The sequence below is a fragment of the Saccopteryx bilineata genome, chromosome 4 (assembly GCF_036850765.1).
Source record: "Saccopteryx bilineata isolate mSacBil1 chromosome 4, mSacBil1_pri_phased_curated, whole genome shotgun sequence".
Classification (NCBI taxonomy): domain Eukaryota; kingdom Metazoa; phylum Chordata; class Mammalia; order Chiroptera; family Emballonuridae; genus Saccopteryx; species Saccopteryx bilineata.
In genome coordinates, this window is record NC_089493.1 from 132,798,427 (window position 1) to 132,814,704 (window position 16,278).

The 16,278-nt window shown below is 38.9% G+C and overlaps 1 pseudogene; it reads left to right on the top strand.

Annotated features, from left to right (window-relative positions):
• The first annotated feature begins 15,719 nt into the window (after positions 1-15,719).
• On the top strand, positions 15,720-15,838 carry LOC136336649 (5S ribosomal RNA; annotated as a pseudogene).
• Positions 15,839-16,278: the final 440 nt, after the last annotated feature.

Sequence of the window (16,278 nt, forward strand, 5' to 3'; positions counted from 1 at the left end):
TATCCTCTTCCCATTTTTTTATTGGATTGTTTGTTTGTTTGTTGTTGAGTTTTATGAGTTCTTTGTATATTTTGGATATTAGGCCCTTATCTGAGCTGTTGTTTGAAAAAATCATTTCCCATTTAGTTGGCTTTCTGTTTATTTGGTTATCAGTTTCTCTTGCTGAGCAAAAACTTCTTAGTCTGATGTAGTCCCATTCATTAATTTTTGCCTTCACTTCTCTTGCCATTGGAGTCAAATTCATAAAATGCTCTTTAAAACCCAGGTCCATGAGTTGAGTACCTATGTCTTCTTCTATGTACTTAATTGTTTCAGGTCTTATGTTTAGATCTTTGATCCATTTTGAGTTAATTTTTGTACAGGGGGAGAGACTGTAGTCCAGTTTCATTCTTTTGCATGTGGCTTTCCAGTTTTCCCAGCACCATTTATTGAAGAGGCTTTCTTTTCTCCATTATGTGTTGTTGGCCCCTTTATCAAAAATTATTTGACTATATATATGTGGTTTTATTTCTGGACTTTCTATTCTGTTCCATTGGTCTGAGTGTCTATTTTTCTGCCAATACCATGCTGTTTTGATTGTCGTGGCCCTATAATAGAGTTTGAAGTCAGGTATTGTAATGCCCCCAGCTTCATTCTTTTTCTTTAGGATTGCTTTGGCTATTCGGGGTTTTTTATACTTCCATATAAATCTGATGATTTTTTGCTCTATTTCTTTAAAAAATGTCATTGGAAGTTTGATGGGAATTGCATTAAATTTGTATATTGCTTTGGGTAATATAGCCATCTTGATTATATTTATTCTTCCTAGCCAAGAACAAGGTATATTCTTCCATCTCATTATATCTTTTTCGATTTCCCTTAACAATGGTTTATAGTTTTCATTATATAAGTCCTTTACATTCTTTGTTATGTTTATTCCTAAGTATTTTATTTTTTTGTTGTTGCAATCGTGAAGGGGATTATTCTTTTGAGTTCCTTCTCAGTTGTTTCATTGTTGGCATATAGAAAGGCTATTGACTTCTGTATGTTAATTTTGTATCCTGCGACCTTACTGTATTGGCTTATTGTTTCTAGTAGTCTTTTTGTGGATTCTTTGGGGTTTTCGATGTATAGGATCATATCATCTGCAAAAAGTGATACCTTTACTTCTTCTTTTCTGATATGGATGCCTTTTATTTCTTTGTCTTGTCTGATTGCTCTGGCTAGAACCTCTAGTACCACATTAAATAAGAGTGGAGAGAGTGGACAACCCTGTCTTGTTCCTGATTTAAGGGGGAAAGCCTTCAGTTTAGTGCCATTTAATATGATGTTTAAGGTGCTGGGAAAACTGGAAAGCCACATGCAAAAGAATGAAACTGGACTACAGTCTCTCCCCCTGTACAAAAATTAACTCAAAATGGATCAAAGATCTAAACATAAGACCTGAAACAATTAAGTACATAGAAGAAGACATAGGTACTCAACTCATGGACCTGGGTTTTAAAGAGCATTTTATGAACAGCTGGCCCAGGGCAGGTGTCCCCGGATACCGGCAGTGATTATTACACCACTGCCAGACCCATGGGCACCACAGCGGGCCTGGGTGTGAGGATGTTAGCCCGGTCGGTCTGTCTGGGATGCTTGCTCAGTCACTCAGAAAGGCAACCTTCTCCCTTCACTAGCCCGAGAGGGGGGACAGGCTCTTCCACTGGTGGCCACTGCTAACTCTTCTCTTCCCACATTGTTCCCAGGAAAAATGGTGAACGTACCCTTGGAGCAGCTGCCCCTCCTCTTTAAGGTGGTGCTGCATTCCTGCAAGACAGGTGTGGGCAAGGAGTGACCTGTCCCCATGTTAGCTGATGGTTTATCATATATGGCCTTTATCATGTTGAGGTATTTTCCTTCTATACCCATTTTGTTGAGAGTCTTAAACATAAAATTGTGTTGTATTTTATCGAAAGCCTTTTCTGCGTCTATTGGTAAGATCATGTGATTTTTGTTCTTTGTTTTGTTGATATGGTGTATTACATTAACCGTTTTACATATGTTGAACCATCCTTGAGATTCTGGGATGAATCCCACTTGATCATGATGTATTATTTTTTTAATATGTTGTTGTATTCGATTTGCTAGTATTTTGTTTAGTATTTTAGCATCTGTATTCATTAGAGATATTGGTCTGTAGTTTTCTTTTTTTGTGCCATCTTGCCTGGTTTTGGTATGAGGGTTATGTTGGCCTCATAAAATGTGTTTGGAAGTATTGCTTCTTCTTCAATTTTTTGGAAGACTCTGAGTAGAATAGGAACCAAGTCTTCTTTGAATGTTTGATAAAATTCGCTGGTATAGCCGTCTGGGCCTGGACTTTTATTTTTGGGGAGGTTTTTAATGGTTTTTTCTATTTCTTCTCTACTGATAGGTCTGTTTAGGCTTTCTGCTTCTTCTTGACTCAGTCTAGGAAGGTTGTATTTTTCTAGGAATTTATCCATTTCTTCTAGGTTGTTGAATTTAGTGGCATAAAGTTTTTCATAGTATTCTACAATAATTCTTTGTATATCTAAGGTGTCCGTGGTGATTTCTCCTCTTTCATTTTGGATTTTGTTTATATGAGTTCTTTCTCTTTTTTCCTTGGTAAGTCTTGCCAAGGGTTTGTCAATTTTGTTGATCTTTTCAAAGAACCAGCTCCTTGTTCTATTAATTTTTTCTATAGTTTTTCTGTTCTCTAATTCATTTATTTCTGCTCTGATTTTTATTATCTCCTTTCTTCGGCTGGATTTGGGTTGTCTTTGTTCTTCTTTTTCTAGTTCCTTAAGGTGTGAAGTTAAGTGGTTCACTTGGGCTGTCTCTTGTTTGTTCATATATGCCTGAAGTGATATGAACTTCCCTCTTATCACTGCTTTTGCTGCATCCCATAGATTCTGATATGTCGTATTGTCATTTTCATTAGTCTGTATATATCTTTTGATCTCTGCACTTATTTCTTCTCTGACCCATTCATTTTTTAAAAGTATGTTGTTTAGTTTCCACATTTTTGTGGGATTTTTTTCCTCTTTTTTGCAGTTGAATTCTAGTTTCAAGGCTTTATGATCAGAAAATATGCTTGGTACAACTTCAATTTTTCTGAATTTGCTGATGTTGTTTTTGTGGCCCAACATATGGTCAATTCTTGAGAATGATCCATGTACACTGGAGAAAAATGTATACTCAGTCACTTTGGGATGAAATGTCCTGTAGATTTCTATCATATCCAGGTGCTCTAGTGTTTTGTTTAAGACCACTATATCTGTGTTGATTCTCTGTTTGGATGACCAATCTAGAGCTGTCAGCGGTGTATTGAGGTCTCCAAGTATGATTGTATTTTTGTCAGTTTTTGTTTTAAGATCAATAAGTAGCTGTCTTATATATTTTGGTGCTCCTTGGTTTGGTGGATATATATTAAGAATTGTTATGTCTTCTTGATTCAGTGTCCCCTTAGCCATTATGAAATGGTCATTTTTGTCTCTGAGTACTTTTTCTGTCCTGTAGTCAGCATTATCCGATATGAGTATTGCTACACCTGCTTTTTTTGGATGTTATTTGCTTGGAGTATTGTTTTCCAGCCTTTCACTTTGAATTTGTTTTTATCCTTGTTACTTAGATGAGTTTCCTGTAGGCAGCATACAGTTGGATTTTCTTTTTTAATCCATTCTGCTACTCTGTGCCTTTTTATTGGTGAGTTTAGTCCGTTTACATTTAGTGTAATTATTGATACTTGTGAGTTCCCTATTGCCATTTTATATCTTGCTTTCTGTTAGTTTTGTGTCTTGTTTGATCCTTCTCTTTCGTTTTTCTATCTTTTGTTTTTATTTGGTTGTATTCCATACATCTTTCCTCTGTTGCTATCTTTTTTATCTCATGTGCTTCTGTGGTGGTTTTTTCAATGGTGGTTACCTTTGAGTAATGAAAAGGGTCCCTACCCTGTTCATTGTAGCGAACTATTTTGTGAGTACTTTTGCACTCCATCGTCCTTAGCTACTGTTAATCTCCATCTTCTCCCCCTCTTTCTTTTTGTTGTTGTCACAGTTTAAATTTGGTTTTATTGTGTTCTTCTTGGAGCTTTTACTTGTGGCTCTGTTTTTTTTTTTGTTCTTTGTATCTGATTGGAGAACCCCCTTTAGTAATTCCTGGAGTGGGGGTTTTCTGATGATAAATTCCCTCATCTTTTCTGTATCTGTGAATGTTTTTATTTCTCCTTCATATTTGAAGGATAGCTTTGATGGGTATAGTATTCATGGCTGAAAGTTCTTCTCTTTCAGGACTTTAAATATTGGGGTCCACTCTCTTCTAGCTTGTAGAGTTTCTGCTGAGAAATCTGATGATAATCTAATGGGCCTTCCTTTATATGTTGTATTCTTCTTTTCCCTGGCTGCCTTGAGAATTTTTCCTTTGCTGTTGGTTTGTGTCAATTTCATTATGATATGCCTTGGAGTAGGTTTGTTGGGGTTAAGAAAACTTGGAGTTCTGTTTGCTTCTTGAACTTGAGGCTTTAGTTCTTTCCACAGGCTTGGGAAGTTCTCATCAATTATTTGTTTAAGTATGTTCTCCATTCCATTTTCTCTCTCTTCTCCCTCTGATATACCTATTATTCTTATGTTATTCTTTTTGATGGAGTCAGATAATTCTTGTAGGGCTATCTCATTTTTTTAAATTTTTGAGTCTCTTTCTTCTCTCTGTTGTGCCTCAAGTTGCTTGTCTTCTATTTCACTAATCCTCTCTTCTATCTGACCTGTTCTATTAGCTAAGCTTGTTACTTCGTTTTTCAGCTCGTGAATTGAGTTTTTCATCTCTGTTTGATTTGTTTTTATAGTTTCAATTTCCTTGGACATATATTCTTTGTGTTCATTGAGTTGTTTTCTGAGCTCCCTAAATTGCCTTTCTGTGTTCTCTTGTATATCTTGGAGGATTTTTAGGATTTCTATCTTGAATTCTCTGTCATTTAGCTCCAGGGTTTCCAATACATTAAATTTTTTCTCCATAGATTTTTCCTCATCTAGCTGTGTTACCTCTCTTTCTTTTGTATCCATGATATTCGATTTTCTCTTCCTTAATGGCATCTGAGGGTGGTTTTGTTGATAGTATTAATGAGATTTAATAAAGAATAAAAAGTTAAAAAAAATAATAAAAAAATAAAAAATCGAAAAGAGTTGTTTTTTTAAAAAAATTAATAATGAAATAAAGAAAAATAAAATAAAATTAAAATTTTTTTAAAAAAGGAAATTATTCCCCTTCTCCTTTTTTCCTCTCCTCTCCTCTCCATTCTTTCTTGAGAAAATCTTGTGGTGGACTGTGAATTATAACAAACAATGCCTGTGATGGAGGGCCTGAATTGGGGAAAAGTAATAAAGGGGCAAAAAAAAAAAAAGAAAAAGAAAAAAAAAGAGCGTATGGACCCACAAAAAGCAAATAAGGAAAAAATTTGGGTCAAGAATAAAATGATTTGCTTTTAGGTGTTGGTTGTCTAAGAGTTATGATGAGAGGAATAAGAGGAAAACAGAAAAATGGGGGGAAAATAAAAAAATTACTATTGTATTTATTGGAACAAGAACTAGATAATATGGAGATCCAGGAATGGGAGCACTGCTAGTGAGTTAAAAAGGTGAAGTAAAAACCCCCAAAATGCCACAAACATAAGTTTGAGTCCCAGATAATTTGTTTGTTATTGAGGTTTGAATGAGAGGAGAGGTAAAGGAGAAAGGAAGAAACTAATGTAGAGGGAGAAAAGAAAGAGAGAGAGAGAAAAAAAGAGGAAACTACTAAAAGAAGAAAAAAGAAAGGAGAGAGAGAGAGTTAAGGGTTTTGGAGTGCAACCCTCATAGAGAGAAAGGAAGAGAAGAGAAAAGATAATGGGAGATGTAACACTTATGGGTAGTGTAGTTCAAGGAGAGGAGAGAGTAAGACCGGTAGAGAGTTAATCGGCTAAATTGGAGGAGGAAAAAAAAGTATCAAGAATGAAGATAAGAGAAACAAACGAACAAATATAATAAAATGGGATAGGTTATAAAGTCTGCAGATTATTCTTGATTTTGAGAGGTTATCTTCTTGCTTTTTCTTTTCTCTCCCTCTTCCTGGTCGGTGACTCTGTACCCCGGGTTCTGCCCCTTTGGCACGCTCAGGTAGAGGTTTGCAGTTGATAAGTCTCTATGGCAATGTCATGTATTGTGCTTTAGTCTCGTTGGCAGTCGAAGCTCATTAGCATTTATAGGCTCCGACAGTGAGAGAGTCCATGTTCCTGGAGCCTTTCTCCTAGTCTTTCCTTCCTCAATTAGTAGCCTGATAATCCAGCTATGGGGTTGTTGCTGCCTCTGCCTGGATAGTAAGAGGCTCAAAGAGCTGGCAACTCCCCACTCTATTTCCACTCAGCACAGGGCTCTGGGTAAGGCTCAGTCAGTCAGAGCTGCTAGCATAATCAGGCGGGCTTTCCGCCCACTCAAAGACCTCTGGCTCTGCACTCTGTCCGGTAACACAAGCGAGCGCCCACTTCCGGGGCGCTTGGAGAAAACTCTCACTCACTGTCTGCGACCAGGATATCCGGCCAGCAGTCTCACGCTCTGAGTGAAACCCCCAACTGCAGGGAAAAGTTGCAGCGTTGGAATTGAGTCTCGCTCCGTCCCCATGCGCCACTTTTGCAAGGCGCTGGCGCGGCCCGAGATTCCGCTTTGGCCCACACAAAGGCCCCTGACTCTGCCCCTCTGTGCGATAACATGGGCGCACACTGCCGAGGCACTCGGAAGAATCGCTCACTCCTTATCTGCACGCGCAAACCAGGATATGAGGCCGGCCGCGTTTCCCTCTGAGTGAAACACCCTCCAGCATGGAAAATCTCCACCGTTGGAATTAGTTCTCACTCCCTCCCATGCGTGGCTTTCCCAGAGCGCTGGGGCTGCCCAGAGACTCTGCCCTCGGCCCACAGAAAGGCCTCTGACCCTGCCTCTCCGTGGGGCAACATGGGAACCCACTCTCGGGGCCTAGGAAGAAATTCTCGCCTACTAACTGCGCACCGACCAGGAGACTGGGTAAAATGGCCGCTCCGCTTGTCTTTCTTTGTTTGGGTTTGGCGCGAGTGTTATCTTGTATTGCCCGGGTTGCCACAGGATCAGATTTTCCTCGGCTTGGATCTCCGTGCCACAGCCTGGTTCAGCCGTTTGTGTCGTGGCCTGGATGTATTCACCCCCTTTGCCCGCCTCAGTTTCTATATTCACAGTTACCAGAGAAAGCCGCCCTGTTTAGGTTAGTGAGGAAGGCGGAGCATTTCTTACTCCCTATTTCCTTCGGGGTTTGGTTATATATTTAGCCAATTTTTCACTCAATCATACCTTTGGGTGTATTGCGAAGCATCTGGAAGCTCCAAGTATAGGTTTTTCTGTTTCTGGTTGAAGATCTTGTTGAGTTTTGGGGGAGATTTATCGGTATCGCTTCCTACCCCGCCATTACTCTGACGTCATCTCGAAACTGAGCTATTTTTAATGCTAGAGGCAAAGGTTTCATGAAATTGTCCTCAGTTCCCCAGAATGAGACACTTAAACCAATGGAACCATGGCTGAAGGAGTGCATGAGAGGAAGAGGAAGAGAGAGAGAGAGAGAAAGAGAAAGGGTAATGGGTGGAAAAGAAGTTAGTCACTTCTTCTGTGTTTCCTGAGCAGGAATTAAACCTGGGACATGTCTGCCCTGGCTTGATGGTCTACCACAGAGAAACCAGGTCAGTGTCTTGATCAATATTTTTATTGCCTTACTGCAATACGCTGCTGACTGCACAGTGGGCTCACCATGTAAAGTCAGATTATTTTCCATCATCATATTTTTGTCCTTCATTTCTCCCTTTGACCCACTCTCTTCCCCAAGTAACCATTTTATTTTTATCTAGGTCCATGAGTCTCAGTTTTATATCTTACCTATGTGAGATATATATTTCTTTCTCTTTATGCCTCTACCTCAAGGACCTCTTGCTCTAATAACCACTTTATATTTATTTCTATCCATAAACCTTAGTTTTATATCCCACTTATGTGTGAAATCATATAGTTCTTAGCTTTTTCTGATTCATTTATTTCACATATAATAGTATAATGGTCTCAATGTTTATCCATTTCTTTAGAAAACAACAAAAAATTATCAAATTTGTACAAAATAAAAAGGACCCCCAAATGGTCATAGCAGTCCTAAGAAAAAAGAAGAAAGCTGAAGGTATTAAACTACCTCACTGCTAAGTATACTACAGAACCATAATAATCAAAACAGCATAATACTGGCAAAATAAATAAATGAGAAAGTATCATAATTCAGTAATTAATTAATTAAAAACAGAATAATGGAGCAGAATCAAAAGCCCAGAAATAAAGTCCAGATATATGGGCAAATACATTTCTTTTTACAAAATAGTTTAAGACACACAATAAAGGGGGTGAAAGCCTCTTGAATTAAAAGTGTTAGATATTTTAAAGCCACATGGAAAACATGACATTTAACTACAGTTTTTCACTATGCATAAAAATTTATTTAAAATAAATCAAAGATTTAAATATAGGACCTGAAAGAATAAAATACAGAAAAAAATACATAGGTTCTAAATACCTAAACCTCGGCCATAAAGAAATTTTTAAAAATTTGGTCCCAAAGGGAAGGGAGGTAAGTGCAAAAATAAATGACTAGAACATTATCAAACCTAAAAGCTTCTGCACAGCTAAAAAAACTGACAACAATAGGAAAAAGGCAACCTACCACAAAAAAAAGATAATACAAACAATGGCTCTGAAAGTTGTTAATATTCAAAATATATAAAAAACTCACAAGGCTCAACAACAAACAAACAATTGAATTAAAAAATAGGGAGAGAACCTAAACAAACACTTCTCTCATAAAGAGATACAAACAACAAAAAGATGTACAAAAAAGTGCATATCAAAAATATGAGATGCCACTTCACACTTGATAGATTGGCTGTTATCAACCAGAGAGGTAATAAAAATTTTGGAGTGGCTGTGAAGGAAATTTGAACCTGTCTCACAGTTGGTGAAAGTGTAAACTGGGTCTGACTTGTGGTGTTGCAGTGAAGAAAGTGTCAACCTGGAATACTGAGGTCGCCAGTTGAAAACACTGCGTTTGCCTGGTCAAGGCACATATGAGAGTTGATGCTTTCTTCTCCCCTCTTCCTTCTCTCTTTCACTCTCTCTCTCTCTTCTCTCTAAAATAAATAAATAAATAAAATCTTATTTAAAAAGGAAAATGTAAACTGGTATAGCCATTATGGAAGACAGTACTGTGTTTTCCCAAAATGTAAGTATAGAGTTGCTATATGCCCTAGATGTTGGTTTTTGGTAAATCCCTGTGGTAATGTGCTTTCCTTTATTTATTTTATTAACACAATAAATGATATTAATAGGTTTTTGTATGTAAGTCATGCTTGCAGATTGGGGCGTGGTGGGTACATGGGGATAGGATGGACAGTCTCCATTGTACCTAGAGTGGTGGCAACATAGGGCAGAAGGAAGAGAGGGTATGGGGGGAGTGTGGTTTTTAAGTGAATACTTCACATGCTATAAAGATACATACATGAAACCTATGTGTTCCTATGAAACAAGGTCACCCCGTTACATTTAATTTCTACATAAAAAAGGGACAAATCATAAATTTTTTAAAATATTGGAATGGTTAGGCCTTTTATTAACTCCTAAAACAATTATTATCTTCAAGTAGAATACAGGCCATTTTAAGCCTTCTGGAGCCAACCACTCAGAAACAGCTCTGAACATTCCTAGAATTAAGTGGATATTGCCAGTTATAGAATGTAAAATATAAAAAAGGCCAAGCCTCTCTATAAGGCTTTAAAGTAAAGTGATCAACAAGGGTCAACTAGTTTAAGTTAGAAAAGAGAATAACAGAGGGTTTTTGAAATACTAAAAGAAGCTCTCACCAGCCCTAAGCTGACCAAAGATTAAAAACCTCTCCCAATGACATATTACAAAAAAAGAGGTTAAGATGCATTAGGCATCTTAACTCAGGCCTTGGTTCTGATAGAGGAGTCCAAAACTTAGAAATTTGCTTCAGTTAGAGTAGCTTTTTAGTTTTAATGAATAGATTATGGAAGAGTTAAGAAAAAGTTAATCTGCTTGCTATTCTCTGCTAATAAATTTTAGGCAAATTAGCCCTGGGTTTTGTTACTTTGGGGAAATTTCTGTTTTTACCTGACAGAATATTGTATCCTGTCACAGAAGATTTGTATTTGGCTACAAAGGTGAGAAGACCCACTTGAAAGAGTAATGGTTCATGCTATGTGCACTTTGCATCTTTCCACTACCAATATCTAAATCATCCTAAATTAGGCATGATGTAAGGTTCCCTGGCGATTCTTACAGCCCTTGCAAAATGACAACAGAAGACATTTAGTAAATTGGTGCTATTTCCTAGATGTTCCTGAACTGGCAGCAGAGAAGAGCATTTACTAAATGTATGCATTGTTGTGTGTGCAGTGTTCCCACCCAGAGAGTATGAGTCTTGTCTCATCAACTCTGGATTCTCTGAGTGTTTGTAACTATCTTTTTTTTGTGAAAGTATAGAACTCTGACATATTGTATCTGGACCTTGTGATTGTAAGAATATATCCCACTTGAGAGAGGAGGGAGTCCTGCCATGTCTGGTTTTAGTTCTCTGAGTATGTGGCCTGGTTCTCTTATGTTATATTTGGGGACCTTTTCACAACAGCTCAGGGTTCTTGTAGTGAGACATGGACCAATCTGAAAGATTATGGTTTACTTCTACACCATCTTTTGGTCATGTACCTGTGCAAAGTTGTCCACCCTGATTCATTTGGGGGTCCCGTGATGTCAGCTCTCAATCATCACAGATAGTGACATAAATAAAAGCCGTAGTGACTGGACACCCATCTCTTTTAGGCATGACCCTTTCCACCTTTACACATAAAAGAGTGGGGCATGCAATCACTGAAGCTTTTATTTCTGAGTGTTTGAAAAAATGGTTGTCATATTAGCACTGTATTGATATATGATTATCATATCTTTGGTTCTTAGAATTGAGAAAATTGTTCCTATAGTAATCAAAGACCTCTTCCAAAAAATAGAAATCAGTAACATAATTTTAAAAAACATAGTATCTTTGCTTTATAAGCAGAAAAAAATTATAATATCTTATCTGGTGCTATACAGTATTGAAAAAGTTTGGTTTTTTAACAAAGTAAAATATAACCAAATTTGCATCTATAACAACAATCCGTAGTTTAAGACAAAATTAATTCCCTTTCTCTCAAAAACTTTTCCCAGTATATCATGCATTTTAATTCAATCAGAACATATCTTTGTTTCATTTTATACAGAGTTCATTTTGTTATTGATTATTCTGTAGCTTTATTGATATATACTAGTATTCTAATCCTTTAAGAAAATTTTAATTCTGGTAAAAACCAAAATTAAGTAATTCTTTATGTTATGCCAGTATTCTTTACATTAATATTTATAAACAAAATCAATCTTGTTGTTGGTTGAGCTGTATTTACTAGTAGCATGATTATGTTTAATATTTTACAAGACATATTTACTAGTTGTCACATATATGCTTAGTTTCTTGGTAATATAAAGCTAAGCATAAATAAACTTATAATTCTAATTATCATGCAAACTCTCACTGCCCTACACCATACAAAAAAAATCTTTTAAAAGACCCACAATTTTACATACCAAAACATTCCTCTGCTGGTTCTCTGTATATTGACTCTTTCCGGTCTTACATTTTTCTCTCAGTTTCATGGCAATGCCTCCCATGTAGCTGCTGGGGCAATTTAAATTGCCTCAGCATGACTAGAAGAAGCATACACTATCTCAGGTGCATTTTCAGATAAGGAAAAGCTTATCCTAAATGTGTACCATAATAAAAATGTGCAAGTGCCATTTGGGTCAGAGAAGCAGCTCAAGTACCCTATGTTTGCTTAAGGGGAAGATTAGCCTATACCTCACTCAGTTTAGTGGCTGACTCCATCTAGCAGTTCCTGCTTAAATCCATTAAATTTGTGAAACATCAAGCTGAACTGGAGCAATATATACCATGATTTCTAAAAAAGTCAAAACACAATTTGAAACTATAAACCTCAGAAAATGAAGTGATAGAGTATTCAAATAACTCCCTACTAAAAATTGGTAGAAAAATGCATATTAAAACCACTATGAGACATTACTTCACACCTGGCAGAAGGGCTTTCACTAACAAATCAATGAACAACCAGAGATGATGAGGATGTGGAGGAAGAGAACACTCCTCCAACATTGCCTGCATGCAGTTTTTCATTTTCTGCTCCTTTTTTCGAACATTCACAATTCCACTTTAACATATACGGCTGCAACACAGAAAGACTATAAACACATTGATGCACTGCTAAAATCTGGACGACTTCCTTGCTCCTACCACAGTTCTGTAACATATGTTTTCCTACTTTGTTTTTCTTTTATTTTTGCATAAGCCAGACAAACAAGAGAGGTAATTTAGTAAGTTTGTCAGGGTTCAATTGAACCGTCAGCCAAATCCAATTCTTCATCAGCAAATGACCATTTTCTGATGCCACTACCACCTTATTAAAGTTGGAAGCCCTAGTAATTAGAATTATTAGCAGCTGATGCTCCTTAAGTTTGCTCACAATTCCTTCCACCAAGGGAAAATAAACAAACTTCTTCCACTATGCAGCACACTGTCCTGTTGCCCATCCAACCTCACTCCCTCCAATTCTTCACTGCCCATGAATTATTCTCTATTCTGTCCTCAAATCTGACAAATTCTCCATTTTCTAAATACCTTTTCTATTTTATGTAAAGTCTGCCTTACATCTTTCCCATTTATTTCTAGATGAACACCTCCCAAATCTTACACAAACACATAATAGGCTCAATGCTCTCCTTTCTCAACCTCTTCAGAACATCCCTCACAAGGGTCCATTCATCCTTCCAAAGACATGCCACAACCATTTTCTTCTTTACCCTGGTCTCTCTATCACCAAGCCATCATGAACAAAGCCCCACTCTCACTTTTCTTTTATAACACCCTTTACCTGGCCCAGTCTAAGCACTTGTTTATAATTTTTTCTATGCCCTACTCTGCACACTCTCACAGTTGCTAACACCACTGACACTCCTCAAACATACTGCTCCTTTACCTGGCTGAGTTTCAATCACTTCCCAGTCTTGAGAATCTCAGGGTGAAATTTGCCACCACAATCCTTTTATTTTACTGTCCAAAGCTCTTGTGGCACTCAAGCCATTTCACAGAAACCTTCTTCTCACTTCTGCTGTCTCACTGCTGCCATGTTGAAAGAGTTCATCACATTTACAGCAAAATGGTGGGATCTTGATAACATGATATGAAGCGAAATAAGTAAATCAGAAAAAAACAGGAACTGTATTATTCCATACGTAGGTGGGACATAATAGTGAAACTAAGAGACATTGATAAGAGTGTGGTGGTTACGGCAGGGAGGGGGGAATGGGAGAGGGATAGGGGGTGGGGAGGGGCACAAAGAAAACAAGATAGAAGGTGACAGAGGACAATCTGACTTTGGGTGGTGGGTATGCAACATAATTGAATGACAAGATAACTTGGACTTGTTATCTTTGAATATATGTATCCTGATTTATTGATGTCACCCCATTAAAAAAATAAAATTAAAAAAAAACAAAACAGAAACAAAAACAAAAAAAAAACAAAAAAAGAAAGAGTTCATCAGCATCAGCTGCAGTCAATTTTTTTTGTCCATGCCTTCAGCACTTAATAAGATGGGAAGAAAATAAAATAAATGTCAGGAGTGTTGGGAGAATTAGACCTGACGAATGGTTTAAATGGATTTTCTTTTCTTTCTTTCTTCTTTCTTTCTTTCTTTTTTTTATTTTTTCATTCTTTATTCCTTCCTTCCTTATTTCTTTTCCTTTTATTTTCTTTCCTTTTCTTTTTTTTCTTTCTCTTAGAAAGAGGCAGTGATATTAAAACAAGAAACAACGTTAAGCTGTTTCTTTCTGTATATTTCCTTACTGGGAATCAAACCAACAACCTCTGCAATTTTGTATGATGTTCTAACCATTCCAGCTATTTGTCCAGTTCTTAATTATTTATTTTTATTGATTTTTTTATAAAGACAGAGGGAGAAACGGAGAGAGATGGGAGGGTTAACCAAACTTCTTTATTAATTGGTTGCTTCCCTTTTATTGCCCTGACAGGAGATCAAACTGGCAAACTTCTAATTTCAGAACAATGCTATAACCAACAGAGATGTGGGAAAACTGGTGCATTAGGCTTGCTCCCTGGTTTCCTGGCTGCAAGCACTTTGCACAATTATTGAACTTTCATGTGGAAAAAAACCACGTGTGTGTCTATTAAAAGGTATGGGTGCCTTCCCTCAGGGGTGATTCGGCTAGATTGTTTTTCTACCACTGTGAGGTTTGGTTTCCTGATTTTCTCAGCTGTCACCACAGGAGCAGTTTTTCTGATCCCTTCCCCTCCACTGAAAAAGGCAGGATTTTATTTGTTTATTTGCTCTCCTGTCTTTGTAGGACTCCAATAAATGGGTATGGCCTGACACTTTTTGAGTCCACAGTTTCTCTACCATCTGCCTGAATTCAGTACAAACCTGCTTGGCTTCAACCAACAGACTTACATTTGGCATAGTGGGCAAGATTTAGATCAGATCAGTATGGAGTGAAGTGTGGGGTCTTTCTTCTCCTGCATTATGGATCTCCATGACTGTATTTTTGGGTGCCATGGGTGCTTTTTACAACCCTGGAAAAAGAAAATGAGAGCTCTGTGTAAGAGGATGACTGAGATCAAAAGCTCCTGTATAAGCTGCAGACTAAATGCCAACAACAGTATGAGCTAGGTCACTGGAGAAAGAGTTTCAGGTTCAAAAACTGCTAGTCAGGCTAGAGGCTGAGAACCAGTGATGGTTTGAATTGAAATGAATGCTGGAGATGGGGGTTGACCTCTCTCAAGAATTGCAGTGTGAGATGCAGGCTGAGCACCAAAGGTGCCTGGAACTGGGACTGTACTGTCACATATGAGTGCACGTGCTGAGCTGCCTCCCTTCTCCTCCACACCACCAAGCACACCAGCTGCCCAAGAGCAGGGTCCTACCACTTCCCTTTATCACTGAGCTTCAGGTGTGCAACTAACTCCAGACTCCTCTGCAAACTGGTTCTTGCAGCGTGACATTGGCCACCCAGCAGGGAGAGGCAGATCTCCCACATTCCAGAGAGCACACCCTCACCTGGGTCCAGGGTGTCTCTTTTGCCCCCACACAGAGTTGGGGGCTCCCAGAGCCACCACTTAGACCACTCATTACCGGGAAAGAAAAAGAGGTCTAGGAACACATCCCTGGAGAGCTGGCCAGGCAGCTGACATTGGCCCTTGGCCTCCCATCCCCAGCCCTCCCCTGACCACACTTCTGCAAGTTACTGTGACATTGAGACCCCTGACCTGTATGTAATCCAGTTTTCATTGTTTGGGTGGGTAGGCACACCCACAGCCCCCGGGAATATTGACAGGGCGCTGAGGAGGTTCTCTTTGCAGCCCAAGGAAAATGGCGGTGGCAGGGATAAAACAGATGGCAGCAGAGCTTGTGGGAGGGCCTATCAGGGGGTCTGGCATGCCCAGGCACCTAGAGCACAAAGCATTGAGGAGACCTGGAGGCCAGGCGTTTCTTGAGCCACTGGAGGCAGCTGTCAGGCATCTATGGCCATACCATGCTGAACATGTTTGATCTCGTCTGATCTCAAAAGCTAAGCAGGGTCAGGCCTGGTTAGTACCTGGATGGGAGACCACCTGGGAATACCAGGTGCTGTAGGCTTTTGCCTCCCCTAACCCCATTTTTTTCCTTATTTTTGGCCAGTGTTGAGTACCCTACACACGACTGGGCCACAGCACTTCGAGGTGGCCCTGGCCACTTCACGGAGCCTGGAAGTCTACTCAGGTGTTTGCTGGTTGCCCATGAGCACTGGGCCTAAGCTGCTTCCTCCCCTTCTCTGCCCCATCATGCACATTAGCCACCCAGGTGTCGGGTCCTGCCACTCCGCTCTATCCCTGGGCACCCTGTGTGCAGCTAATAGTAGGTTCCTGTTCAAACTGGTCTGGCCCCTAAGACGGCAACCTCAGCCACCCAAGGGAAGCTGAGGCAGAGGGAGGAAACCAGTGCCATGCAGAGCTTGTGCTAGTGTGAACGACACAATGGGCCCAGACATGCCCAATCACATGAGGTGCAGAACAAAGAGACCTGGAGGCCAGGTATTT